The following is a 13028-nucleotide window of genomic DNA, read 5'->3' on the forward strand; positions in this document are numbered from 1 at the left end:
ATAGCACAAGGAACTATATTCATGTCTCATAATACCTTTAATGAAAAAACCATGAAAGCAAATATATGTAAGTATATGCATGACTGGGACACTGATTTACAGCAGAAATTGACCCATCATAACTGACTGTATTTAAATTAAAAATTAAAAAATAAATAAAATTTTAAAAATAAAAATAAAAAAATCTCATATTGAGCTAAAAAAATAAAATAAAAGGTGTTAATAATGTAAGTCAGTTTGAGGACATTTAACCAGGAGGTGATGGTAGCTGGCTATGGCAAAAACCTGGGAAATGAGGAATTAAATGATTAAAGCTGGGAAACTGGCCTCAGTGAAAGGAATGAAGAAATGGTAGGAGGAGTGGAGAAAAGGGGATGGAATGGGGGAGGCTGGAGTGATGGAATCAGCTCAGGGTTTGGAAAAAGAATCTTTTTTATTTTTTTGACAGAGGTACAGGGGACTGAACCCAGGACCTTGTGCATGCTAAGCACATGCTCTACCACTGAGCTATCCCTTCCCCCGCCAAGGAAGAAGCATCTTTTTTCCTCCATGCCCCTCTTGAGTTTTCTCAACAAGTCTGCTTTTCCTAAAATATAAGTTAAAACCCCCAAAGAAATGTTAAAATGCTGCCCCCAAATGCTCACTCTTCCTAAAAATGGTTGTATACTTTCCCAGCCCTGAGACTCTACAGCTGGGATCCTGCACACTGAAATTTCCTTGCCTGTGGGCCTGGAAAAAATCTGTTTATTTATCTTACATGAATACAGACTCATAAAAAATTCAAACATGGAAGTGCATCTAGCAAAAAATGAAAGAGACCTTGCCTAAATCTACCCCCTCCCCAGAAGTAACACAGTAAACAGCTTGATATTTTATATCCAGAACTTTTTAAAAATAAACTTCTACATACATACAAATAAAAACATAGAGTTTACACAGAAGCAACCTAAATGTCCATCAACAGATGAATGGATGCAGAAGATGTGCTGTATACACAATGGAATACTACTCAGCCATAAAAAAGAATGAAGTAATGCCATTTGGAGCAGCATGGATGGACCTAGGGATGATCACACTAAGTGGAGTAAGCCAGGCAGAGAAAGAAAAATACCGTATGTCATCACTCATATGTGGAATCTAGAAAAATGACACAAATGAACTTATTTGCAAAACAGAGATAGATTCACAGACATAGAAAACAAACTTGTGGCTACAGGGGTGGAGAGAGAGAGGGGTAACTTGGGAGTTTCAGATTTGCAGATACAAACTACTATGTATATAATAGATAAACAACAAGGCCCTACTATACAGCACAGGGAACTAAATTCAATATCTTGTGGTAACCTATAATAAAAAAGAATATATATATGTATATATATAATATATGTATGTATAACTGAACCACTACGCTGTACACCAGAAACTAACAACATTGTAAATCAACTAGACTTCAATTTTAAAAAAGTTTAGGTTTATTAACAAAAATAATGAAATTTTAATGTAAATATGACCGTATTGTATAAACCTACATGAAAGCATGTTCAGTACCTTCTAAGACATATGAGAGGTTACTTTACATTTTGGTACATTTTGTAAAATTACCATACAAAAAGCTTTACTAACTCCTGTCCTGTCAGCCGTGGGCGCAGACGCCCATCTCTCCGTGTCCTCTGACACTTACTTGTGTTTTTACATCAGGTCCCGCAGGCTGGTGGGTGGTTGCTGGGGCCCCTGTGACAATCGAGGAGCTAATACTTGGGGGGAACTGGACTGCTGCGCTTGGCACACAGCATGCAAAAAAAAAATGTTATTTTTATCATTTTAAAAATTATTGTGCTTGAAAAATAAAATTGAAACGAGGAGAAAAGCTACTTCGCATGCTTCGGGCGTTCCCAGACGCAAGGGCGGCGTTGTTTATTTTGCACTCTGGTGGGCTTTTGCGGGTTCCTCCTGCTGAGACGACTCTCACCCTCACACGGAAAGTCACGGGGCAAAGGGAAGATTAAGGGAAGTGAACCGGCCATGCCAGCTCGAGCCTGGTAAACACGTCCCGTCTGTGGCACTGGGCTGCAGGGGACAGGGAACAGGGAACACTGCACTCCTCTGTCCTGACGTTTGCATCCTAGCAAGAGAGGGAAAGCTCATTTCTCCAGTACGCTTAAAGGATGGACTCCGACATTCCTGAGCTAAATGTTTATCCTCGTGAGAGACTGTATTTATGGGGGGAAAAAAACCCAGAACTTAATTTCCAGCAAACAGTGATGGAGACCTTTCGAAGCAGCGAGCCCTTTGCCGAGGGGTGGGGCAAAACAGCGGCTAAACAGAAACCACGTAAGTAGTAACTTCCTAGAAGAGCCTCTATCTCCGTCCTATCTTTGAAACGCTGCCATCTGGGCCTGCCAGGCACCGTGTTTGGCCCAGATACTGAGCCCAGGACAGGGCCGCGCCCTCCGCACGGAGCGGATCTGCAAGGCGGGAGGGCCCTAGGACGTCCCCGGTGGGCGGGCCCCCGCGGGGTTTCGGACTCGCCACACTTGCTGAGAAGCAAGCACAGAAGCAGCCCCACTCACCGGGGGTGTGAAAAACAGCCCTGCATCCTGCCGGTAATTAGCACCCGGAGGCAGGATTCCTTCTCCCAGGTCCTTTCTGGGTCTAACCTGGAGTTAGCATTAATTGCCCTTCCCTGGCAAGAGGAAAAAAAGTGGCAGGGCAGTGAGAAAAGACAGTTTTTTTCAAGCTGTCAGAAGACGTCTGGAGTTCACTTTCACCCGTAAAGCACGCACGCAGCCCTGACGTGCCCGGCCCCGAACCCCGGGAGCACATGCTGACGGTGCCACAGTCACAGCAGGGCTCCCCGGGGACGGCAGACGTTACACCCACAGCAGAAGCACCCCTTCCCCAGACAGAGCTGTTCTTCTAGGATCGTCCATGCCCGTGGTAAACAGCCCCCCTCTGGGTACTCACCGCAGAGCCGTCGCTGCTCCTGCTCCCCGGGAGCTGCTGCCCTCAGTCAGCAAGTCCGCGGCGCTGTTCTGGGCTTTGGAGCCGCCGGGAGGAAACCGCGCTCGGGGGCCGGGCACTGAGCATCCGAGCCACACTTCACTCAGGAAGCAGGCGGGCTCTGCTCTCCAGGCTCCTGGCGGCCTCTCCCTACCCCCACCCCACAACGCGGTGCAAAATCATTTCCATCCCCAATACTCCCTTCGTTCGACCCCTTCTCTAACACGTAGGGTTTAAAGATGTAGGCTGACTACTTTCTGGCTGATTGCTCCCTGAGATACCAGACCGGAAAAAAACAAGCAGAAAATGCCAGCCTGCTCTTCAGAGCTGAGCCTGTCCTGAAGCCTCTGGGCCCCTCACTCGCCAAAGCCTGGGACCGGCAGAATGCTCAAAGCAGGATGGGCAGTCGGGTCACAGGCGGGTCGCATTTCAGGGCAGGTGGTTCTGATGAGCGGACTCGGGGCTCTCCGAGGCCCGGCATCTGGATCTCTGTGGCGCCAGTAATTTGTTGCCATTCCTTTTTCCATTCTAAATGCACATTTTCAGACCTCATTTTGAATTCAGAGAGCTTCAAAGTCGTAAGCGCGCTCTCACTACAGGTGGCCCACCCGCCCCAGGGACGGTCAGATCTCCTGCCACGGGGAGGGGGGGGCGCAAACACACTCCGGGAAAAAGACGTGGAAGAAGTTTTGTGAAGGTGAACAAGGTACATGTGTTACATCCACTGTCACCAAGAACCGGAGTCATCAGGGTGGGTGGAGCTTGGTCACTGCCGTGAGCTGGTTTTTTTTTTTATGTTGACGTATAGTTATTTACAATGTTGTGTTAGTCTCTGGTGTACAGCATAGTGGTTCAGTTATACATATGCACAGATACACATACATATTCTTTTTCATTATAGGCTATTACCAGATATTGAATAGAGTTCCCTGTGCTGTACAGTGGGACCTTGTTGTGTGTCTATTTTATATAGAGTAGTATGTATCTGCTAATCCCAAACTGCTGATTTATCCCTCCACCCCCCCTTTCCCCTTTGGTAACCCTAAGTTCCTTTTCTATGTCTGTTGAGTATCTTTCTGTTTTGTAAATAAGTTCATTTGCCTCATTTTTTTTAGATTCTACATAAGTGACATCATATGGTATCTGTCTTTGTCTGACTTACTTCATTTAGTATGGTAATCTCTAGGTCCATCCATGTTGCTGCAAATGGCAACATTTCACTCTTTTTATGGCTGAGTGGTGTTCCGTTGTATATACACACCACATCTTCTATATCCAGTCATCTGTTGGTGGACATTTAGGTTGTTTCCACGTCTTGGCTATTGTATATAGTGCTGCTATGAACACTGGGGTACATGCGTCTTTTCGAATTAGAGTTCCCTCTGGATATCTGCCCAGCAGTGGGACTGCTGGATCATATGGTAACTCTATTTTTAGTTTTTTAAGGAATCTCCGTACTGTCCTTCATAGTTGCTGCACCAAGTTACAGTTCCATCACCTGAGCTGGATTTTAATTGCTATTTTGCAGTATAATCGGTGTGAAAAGCAGCCAGGTAGCTGGTCCATGGCAGGGAGCCCTCACTCAGTGGGCGGTGGGCGTTTGCAGAGCCTCAGAGATGCTGGCGCCACTGTATTCACTATGGTTCCATCCCCATCCCCAGACTCTGCCATTCCAACCACAGTAAGGAGCTGCGGCCACACAGCTCAGAGGTGGCCTCCCCTGCCAGGTGTGTTGTCACAACTGTGGCCCCCGTGCACCCCCAACCCCCAGCAAATGCTGTCCCCTTTGGGGACCCTTCTTCTTTGCCTTAGAAAAAGCAACAGGCACAGCGCCTGGGACATGGCCTCACTGGGGGTGATCCGCCCTCCCAGGGGCCAGGGACACACAAGGACCCAACTCATCTGGGTGATCCCCCCACGTGACACTAACACGGGAGGTGGCAGTGGTCGGGACTCTGCCAGTGACAGAACTCCACCCGAAGTAGCAACCCTCCTGCCTTGGCTAACCGGCGGTCTACAATGAATTCAAGCTGGCTCTAAGCCAGCCAGACCTAGAAGCACAGAAGCCGTCGGGACCCAGTTTCCCATCACCTTCCTGAGCTGCTTCCCCAGGTTTCCCTCACCCAAACCCAGGTGTTCTTGGGACGGGAAACCTCTCCCAGCGGTACATCCCAGGAGCGAGGCCTTTAGCATTCGGGGTCCCGGAAGAAGACACCTCAGAAGAGAACCCCAGAGCGATACACCGTCCGCCCAGGCACTGGGGAGAGGGAGCTGGGTGACTGGTGGCCCCACCGGTTAGGAGAAGAGCCGTTCCCCTACAGCAAAAAGACGACGCTGGGCAGACAAAAAGTACAAGCTAGTCGCCCACCAGCACCTTGCGTGGACTGCTAAGCCTCCATGTGGTCACGTCCTATCCTGCAGTTAGACCCTGAACCTATGAACGGAGAGACACACAAAACGTTAACAGGGGCTATCTCTGGAATTGTGGGCCATTTATTATTTTAATTCACACTGTATCTTCTACATTTCCTCAAACAAGTGGGTATTAAATTGTACAGTAACTAATTAGTTATTGCCTGCTAGACAAATCCACCTTACAAAGTGAAATATTTATAAAATCTCTATGAATAAAGCTGGTAAGAAAATTGCAGTGGCCCCCCCCAAATCTACAACATTTTACTGAATGACAAAAAAGAGGACTGAATGGAAAAATATACCATGGTTTTCCAATTAGATATTCATCCTCCACAAAATAATTTTATAAATGTATTCTAATCCCAGTAGAAAATCTAATAGGAGAAGAAATGTGAAGGAAATTCTTCACAAAATTATCCTAAAATTCATCTGGTAAAATAATTCATCCTCTGTAGAAAAAAAATTCTTAAAAAAAAAGTAACGAATTTATTAACAAAACAGAAACAGATTCAGACACAGAAAACAAACCTATGGTTACCAAAAGGGGAAGCAGAGGGGAGGGATAAATTAGGAGTTTGGGGTTAATAGATACAAATGATGTAAAATAGATAAAAAACAAGGTCCTACTGTACAGCACAGGGAACTATATTCAATATCCTGTAATAACTTATAATGAAAAAGAATGTATATGTAACTGAGTCACTATGCTGAACACCAGAAACTAACACAACATTGTAAATCAACTTTATTTCAATTAAAAAATAATGAAATGGACCAGAAAAGTAAAATAATTACAATAGTATGGTTCGGGAATAGAAGGGCCATCCATGGATCACAACAGAGCCCAAACACAAGAACCTGGATCATAATAAGGATGGCATTATGGCTGGGACATGATGCTGTGGCCCAGAAACCCACACATCACATTGTAATGGACTACACTTTAACTAAAAAAAACAAGATAGTGCTACTAACCTGAAGACATTTTTTTAAAGTGGCATTGGGAAAATTGGCTGATCGTATGCAAAAAAGGAAAGAGAGAAAGAAACAGAGAGAGAAGGAAGAAAGGAAGGAAGGAGGAAGAAAGCGAGCCCTACCTCACACCGTGTGCCCAGCTGTGACCAGCGGTTGGTGACATCTGCAGATGCAGAACCTTTGGGTAGGGAGCACTGATTGTATATTTATTGAAAAAAAAATCTGCAAATAAGGGGACCCACATAGTCCAAACCCATGTTGTTCAAGGGTCAGCTGTAGAACTAGCATATGATCCGGTAATTCCTTCTGGGTATTCATCCAAAAGAATTGAAATCAGGGTCTGTAAGAGGTACCAACACCCGCATGTTCCCTGCAGCATGAGTCACAATACCCACGACGTGGAAGCAACCTGAATGTCACTGACAGACGACTGGATAAATAAGATGCGGTCTCTACATTCAGTGGAATCCTACTTAGCCTTAAAGAAGAAGGAAACTCTGCGACACACGGCAACAGGGATGAGCCTTGAGGACACGAGGCTCGGTGAAATAACCAGTCACAAAGGGACAAATGGTGCGTGGCTCCACTTACGCGAGGTACCTAACATTGTCAGATTCACAGACTCAGAGAGCGGCATGGCGGCTTCCAGGGGCTTGGGGCGGGGAAGGTGGGGAGTCACCAATCAACAGACAAAAGGTTTCAGTCAAGCAAAATGAGTCAGCTCTAGAGAACCTGCCGGACACTGCTGTCCCTATAACCAACAATCATGCATTCACCGCACGCTTAAAAATTTAACAGAGTAGATCTCATGTTAGGTGTTCTTACCACAGTAAAATAAAATTTTAAAAAATACAAAGAACGGGGACGTTATCTCTGGGGGCAGAGATGCCAGGAAGTCCTAATTTTCTTTACGCTTTTAAGACTTTTCCACACGAGTTGCAATGAACGTGTAACGGTTCTAGAATCTTAAAAAAGACTATTTAAGCATGACAACAAGTAAGCATCCTGAAGGCATCAAACTCTATTTGTGACATGAAGGCTTACACTGCAGAACGGAACGTTCAGTTTGACCCAAGGAAGGCTTTCTTAATTGGAGAATTAGACCCTGGACAAGACTTTTTCTGCAGGGCCTGAAAACCTCTACTCCTGGGTTCTCCGAGAACAGTGTGGCAATGGGACAACCGCATGTCCCTGTGTCCCTCTGCCCGGAGGCTGTGCAGTCCAAGAGTGGTCCAGCTCCTGAACTGACCCGTGACTCCAGACCAGCGCTGCCCTCTGCGCCAGCAGAGTTCACAGCGCCTCCGCGGGGCACCTGCCAGCTCTCCCCAGAACAGAATTCACTAACCTCTAAGCCAAAAATCAAAGCCTAAAAATGTTCTGTTCTGCTCTTGGAAAATAAATGTATCAATTCCAAAAATAACTAGGACAAAGCCCAAAGATGAAACTGGCTCTGAATGGATTTCCAGCAGATGTTTGACTAATTTTTGTGAAAACTGTCAGAGTAGGAGTCCTCTGGACTCTGCTTCGTTGCAGCGAGGTGACCAAGAGGATCTGCTACAATGGCCGGGCGCACTCCCGGGGCAAAAGCAGGTGAAAACCTTCGTGGTTTCCAAGTTTCATCTAGCCAGCAACAGATCCAGGGTGTATTACTGGAAAATGGGTACTGGGGGGAGGGTATAGCTCCAGGGTAGAGTGCTTCCTACAAGGGCCTGGGTTCAATCCCCAGTCCCTCCAGTAAAATTAGATAGATAGATAGATAGATAGATAGATAGATAGATAGATAGATAGATAAAACCTAATTGCCTCCCCCCAAATTTTTTTAAAAGAAAATGATTATAAATAGACACTGTCTCCCTGGTGGGTGAGCAGGTCACAGTGAGCATGCTGGTACACCACATGGAATCTGAAGCCTCAGGTAAGCCTTGCTCTCCTTTGTAAGTGTCTGTGAGGCCAGACTGCAAACCCTCATTCCTCCTAGGAGGAACTTGACTTCTGTGTTAACCAAACCATCTCTTTAGATGACTTTTAATTTAGTTCTAAAGCATAAGATTCCACTGCAGGAAATTACATAGAGGGAAGTAATTACAGAGGGAGACGCCCACATGTGGGAAGGGGTGGTTAGTGAGGCCGGCCTTCCTATGAGCTCTGAGGCAGGGGCCACTGTGCCCGCCCGGAGGAGCCACAAAGGCCAGGCTCCTTCTGTAAAAGGCTGGCCAGGAACGCGATGTTTGCCAGCTTACAGGCTACCACGCCTTGATAAGTTTCCGTGAAAGGCACTTGTGTCGGGCCAGATGAATTCATATACTCCGGGGAACCTTGAGCAGTCATGTGGCCATGAGGCATGTGGGCCCCAGGGCTGGACCGTCCCTGCTGCCCTTCCACCCGGCAGGGACCACCCTCTGCTCCCAGGGCCACACACCTCTCACCCACACCACGCCTCCCTCCCTGGCAGCATAAGGATGCTGAGTGGGGCGGTGCACATGTCTGAGTTTGTTTAATTAGCCAGGAATAGGAAAGCTGTAAGTCTTTTGATTTCAAAGCAGATGTTAAACTAATTTGGGAAAAGAACAGGAGCCCCAGAGAGTCTGAAGAGGGACTTAGCCTCGGTCCCCCACAGCTCCAGCCTGACTCTCCTGCCGTCGGATTTTGAACCTGAAAGACCCCTCTTTGCCCCAAGACCACCTCCCTCCCAGCCAGGTTTGCTTCAAAGTCACATTCAGCTGAAGCCCCTGAACCCTGCCTGGTCTCAGGTCCCTTTCCCTGCAGGTCTCACACGCCTCCGTACACCTTGCTGGCCACCAGCTCTCTGGACGCCCTGACTCTGGCCCTGCTCAGTCGGCAGCCCACCCGGGTCTGCCAAATCACCCATTTCCCTTTGTTTCCGGTCTGGGTCTCCAGATGGAGCTATAGAGACTGAACTCCCTGAGCAGCTCATTTCTCCAGCTCTAACTGGCTTCTTGTTGGACCTCCCAAAAACTATTTATTTATTCTCAGAATTTCTTGGTCAGGTTAACTCAGAGGGGGAGGGTCGTCAGCCCCACTGATCACACATCAAGCATTACTCGCCAAGTCAGCCTTACTATTAGCAGAACTGACACCTAATCTCCATCTGACGCCTGACGTGTTTCTTCCTGATTCTCAACGGTCTGCACTGGTGACGGGTGGAGTTGAGGGGCAGGGATGAGGTCAAGAATTACACTCCCAACCCCCACCAACAGCCTTTGAACCTTCGCTCCCGACTTCCTGTGTGCACACAGAAAGCAGAACGAAGATGGGAGGAGAGAAAAAGCAGCAATTAATGAAAGACAAAACATTTTGTAAGGGCCCAGAAGATGAATAAAACCAAAAGCTGGTGTTTTAAAAGAACTGATAAGGTAGAATCTCCAGGAAATTTAATCATGGAAGGAAAAATAAAAGGCTTCCAAATTAGAAACAAGAAAGAGGACATAATTGTATATATGGATTTGTAAACTAGGCAAAACAGATAATTTTCTAGGAAAACACAGATTACCAAAATTAACTCAAGAAGAAACAAAACAGTCCCAGAGAAAAAAAAAGGCAATTCACAAAAATCCTGAAGACTAATAGACACTCAAGAAGATGCTTCATCTATCCAGCAGCCAGCAAACACGACCTGAAGCAGTAAGACGTTTTAAGCCCGTCTATGGACTAATATTTTTAAACAGGATAATAATGTTAGCAGAAATGTAGGCAACAGGCACTTCCACACACCGGATGGGAGGCCGTTGCAACGCAGCTGGGATGGAGACTACAAAGGGGGACTTTTCTCATTTTACTCCCCGTCCTTCTAAATTTGAATTTTTTACAGAATGTGTTTCGTATATTATACCTGGAATTTTAAACCTGTAATGTCTAAGCCCATATCCACAAAGATTTAATACCACAGTTGTTCTTTGTTTTTTTTTTTTGTTTGTTTGTTTGTTTTGCTTTGGGGGGAGGTAATTAGGTTTATTTATTTACTTATTTATTTTAATGGAGGTACTGGGGATTGAACTCAGGACTCTGTGCATGCTAAGCATGCACTCTACCACTGAGCTATACCCTGCCCCCCACAATAATTTTAAATAGTTTATGGATCTGAAACAATAAGTAAGAAAAAGAAGAAACAGAAAAATACGCAGCGAAATACAGACAAAAACCACACGTGCAAAAATCATTAGCTCCTGAGGGCAGAAGCTCTGTCCCAGTGTCTCCTCCCCTGGCAGAACGCCGGCACAGGGCACTTGCAAATGTTTGCTGAATACATGAAGGAAAATGGGACTAACATATCCAGAGGCACTCTGGGAATTTCAGTTTCAAAAGAAACAAACACTTTTGTTCACGTGTATTTTACAAACTGGAAATGTAGGATTACTCTTTTCGCCAAAATCCTGTCAACACTCTTAATGGGACCGTTAAGTTTGAAATTTACACTTGCACTGGTCATTTGTCTGCATCTAACCTTCAATTAAAAGGATGTGATTCACCTTGGTTAGCCTGTTGCTGTATTTTCACCAAACGTTTTCATAATATTGGTGCACTGGTGCTTTCCTATTTGTTAAAATTCACAGTTTTCACCTCCTTCTATTTTGTAGCATTGTATCAGTTCAGAAGAACTGATACAGCAACATGGTTCAAGGAAACATGAAGCTCACGTTGAGAGAATAAGTACGACTCAGCGACTGTAAGGGTCGCCACTGAACGGGACTAGAGTTCCAGGTGGAGGGATATTTGCCCTGCAGGCTGTGCCGTGTCAGACGCTCAGTTAAAACAGGGAAGAGCAAGCAGGAAGAACCGCGGCGAACCCTGAGGAGCTGGGACTCTGCGTCGCTGTCGCGTTGCTCCTAAACCTGGGGCGCTTTATCGCTTTTATGAAGCTCCCGAAATAGTGGCAGACAATCACGCACGCCTGCCGCGTCACTTCAGGCACAGCACAGTGGCCAAGCGCTTCCTCAAGGGCAAAATAACGGTTCCCAATGTAAAACGGATGCATGTCAGAGGAGAACTACGGAGGCACCGTCGAGAGCCGCACTCCTCAGATAAAACCGGCACAGAACACACACTCACGGAACGCGTTTCGGAGCTGCCCCAGCGTTAATGATACAGGTTTCGGTCAGAGAGAAAACAACAAGATGCGAGCAAAATTCCTCCACCAAACAACGCCCCGAACATCAAGAATGCCTGCGGCGCGCCACGTGGAAGAGGAACAGCAGGCGGCCCCAACCTGCCGGTGACTGAGCCTCCAGGCAGGTTGAAGCCCAGCTCTGCTGTGGGAGGCTCACCGCCAGAGCCGCGGCACACAGGGAGGGGCCCAGGGACTAGACCGGTGGCGGACCTGGCGCCAGAGCAGCCAGGCAGCAAGGAAGCTGCGACGCGGACTAAAAGGCGTGGCCCTCAACGTCCACCCCCACTGCTGCTGTTGTCCTCAGACCCGAGCGGATGATCTAAAGAAAACAATCTGACCTTCACTCAGCTGCGAGAGAGGGATAAATGTTTTGAATCAAACTACAGTCATGGACAATCTGTCTCTTCAAACTGATACAACAGTTTGCTTTTCACACCAGAAAGGGCACTCACATGAGTGTTTAAAATTGGAAATGAGGACTGAGTGACAATGAGAGATGGTGTAAGACTATTTCTTCATGACACTGGTGATGCTGATTAAGACTGTTTCTACGACCTCAGGTGATTTGCCGGCATAGTACATCTCAGTCATCAGTATCTGGAGTAGCCTGAATCTTACCCAAAACATCCTGATTTTTCATGCTAAGATGTTAGGGTACCGTGATGTGGCCGTACTACAGTGGGCAGCTAAGTCTCTGTGAGTCTGACTTCCCCAGGAGTTGACAGTTTTCTTTACAAATTAAAATGTTCATATATTTTTTAGCATATTTTAAAACTGTACTGAAATGCTGCAAAGCAACATAAACTAGTATTTTTGTGATGGCTGGACTTTCTCCTGCAGAAGGGACAGGAGATGAAGCTGCAAAGCAAGACAGGCTAAAACCTCAAACGACCTTACCTGCGTTGTTAAGGTGCTTGGATTTGATAAGCCCTGAGTCAGTGAGGATGATTTAAGCAAAGAAGCAAGGTGATCAAATTCACATTTTAGAACGTCTGCTCTGTTGGCAGCACGGAGGGCAGATTATAAGTAAGTAAAGCTGGAAGCAAGAAACTGGTTAAGAGGAAATTTAATCAGCCTAGATGAGAAACAATAAACTAAGAGAGTGACAGGGAAATTCAGAAGAGTTCGAACCAACAGATACCAAAATGGAAATAACAGGACTCGATCACCAGCTGAACCTTGGGGAGGAAGGAGGAGTTTCCTGGTTTGTGTACAATTTGCTGAGACTGAAAAAAGAGAAGGTTGGCCATGTGTATTGGTTATCTACCGCTGTGTAACAAATTACCCCCCCCCCCATTTAGCAGCCTGAAACAACCAAAATTTACTATCTCACAGTTTCTGTGGGTCAGGAATCTAGGAGAGGCTTTGCTGGGTTGGTCTTATTCAATGAAAATGCATTATCTGAAGGCCTGACCAGGGCTGGAGTCCCAAGGAGATCACTTGCCTGCCTGGCAAGTAAGTGCTGGTTGTCGGCAGATCTCAGTTTCTTGCCAAGTGAACCTCTCTATAGGGT

At 46.3% G+C, this 13028-nt stretch overlaps 1 protein-coding gene across 5 annotated transcripts in view; it reads right to left on the reverse strand.

The window, feature by feature from the left end:
* Nucleotides 1-13028, reverse strand: part of SPECC1 (sperm antigen with calponin homology and coiled-coil domains 1) — a 190029-nt gene that overhangs the window by 156201 nt on the left and 20800 nt on the right. Inside the window, exon 1 of one of the 5 annotated variants that reach the window (XM_072938476.1) lies at nucleotides 2965-3101. The exons of the other annotated variants lie outside the window; for them this stretch is intronic. The gene's annotated coding sequence lies outside the window, so the exon portion shown is untranslated. Of the gene's footprint in view, nucleotides 1-2964; nucleotides 3102-13028 lie in introns of those variants that run through there. 5 annotated transcript variants of the gene reach the window in all.

This window comes from Vicugna pacos, chromosome 16, assembly GCF_048564905.1.
Source record: "Vicugna pacos chromosome 16, VicPac4, whole genome shotgun sequence".
Taxonomy (NCBI): domain Eukaryota; kingdom Metazoa; phylum Chordata; class Mammalia; order Artiodactyla; family Camelidae; genus Vicugna; species Vicugna pacos.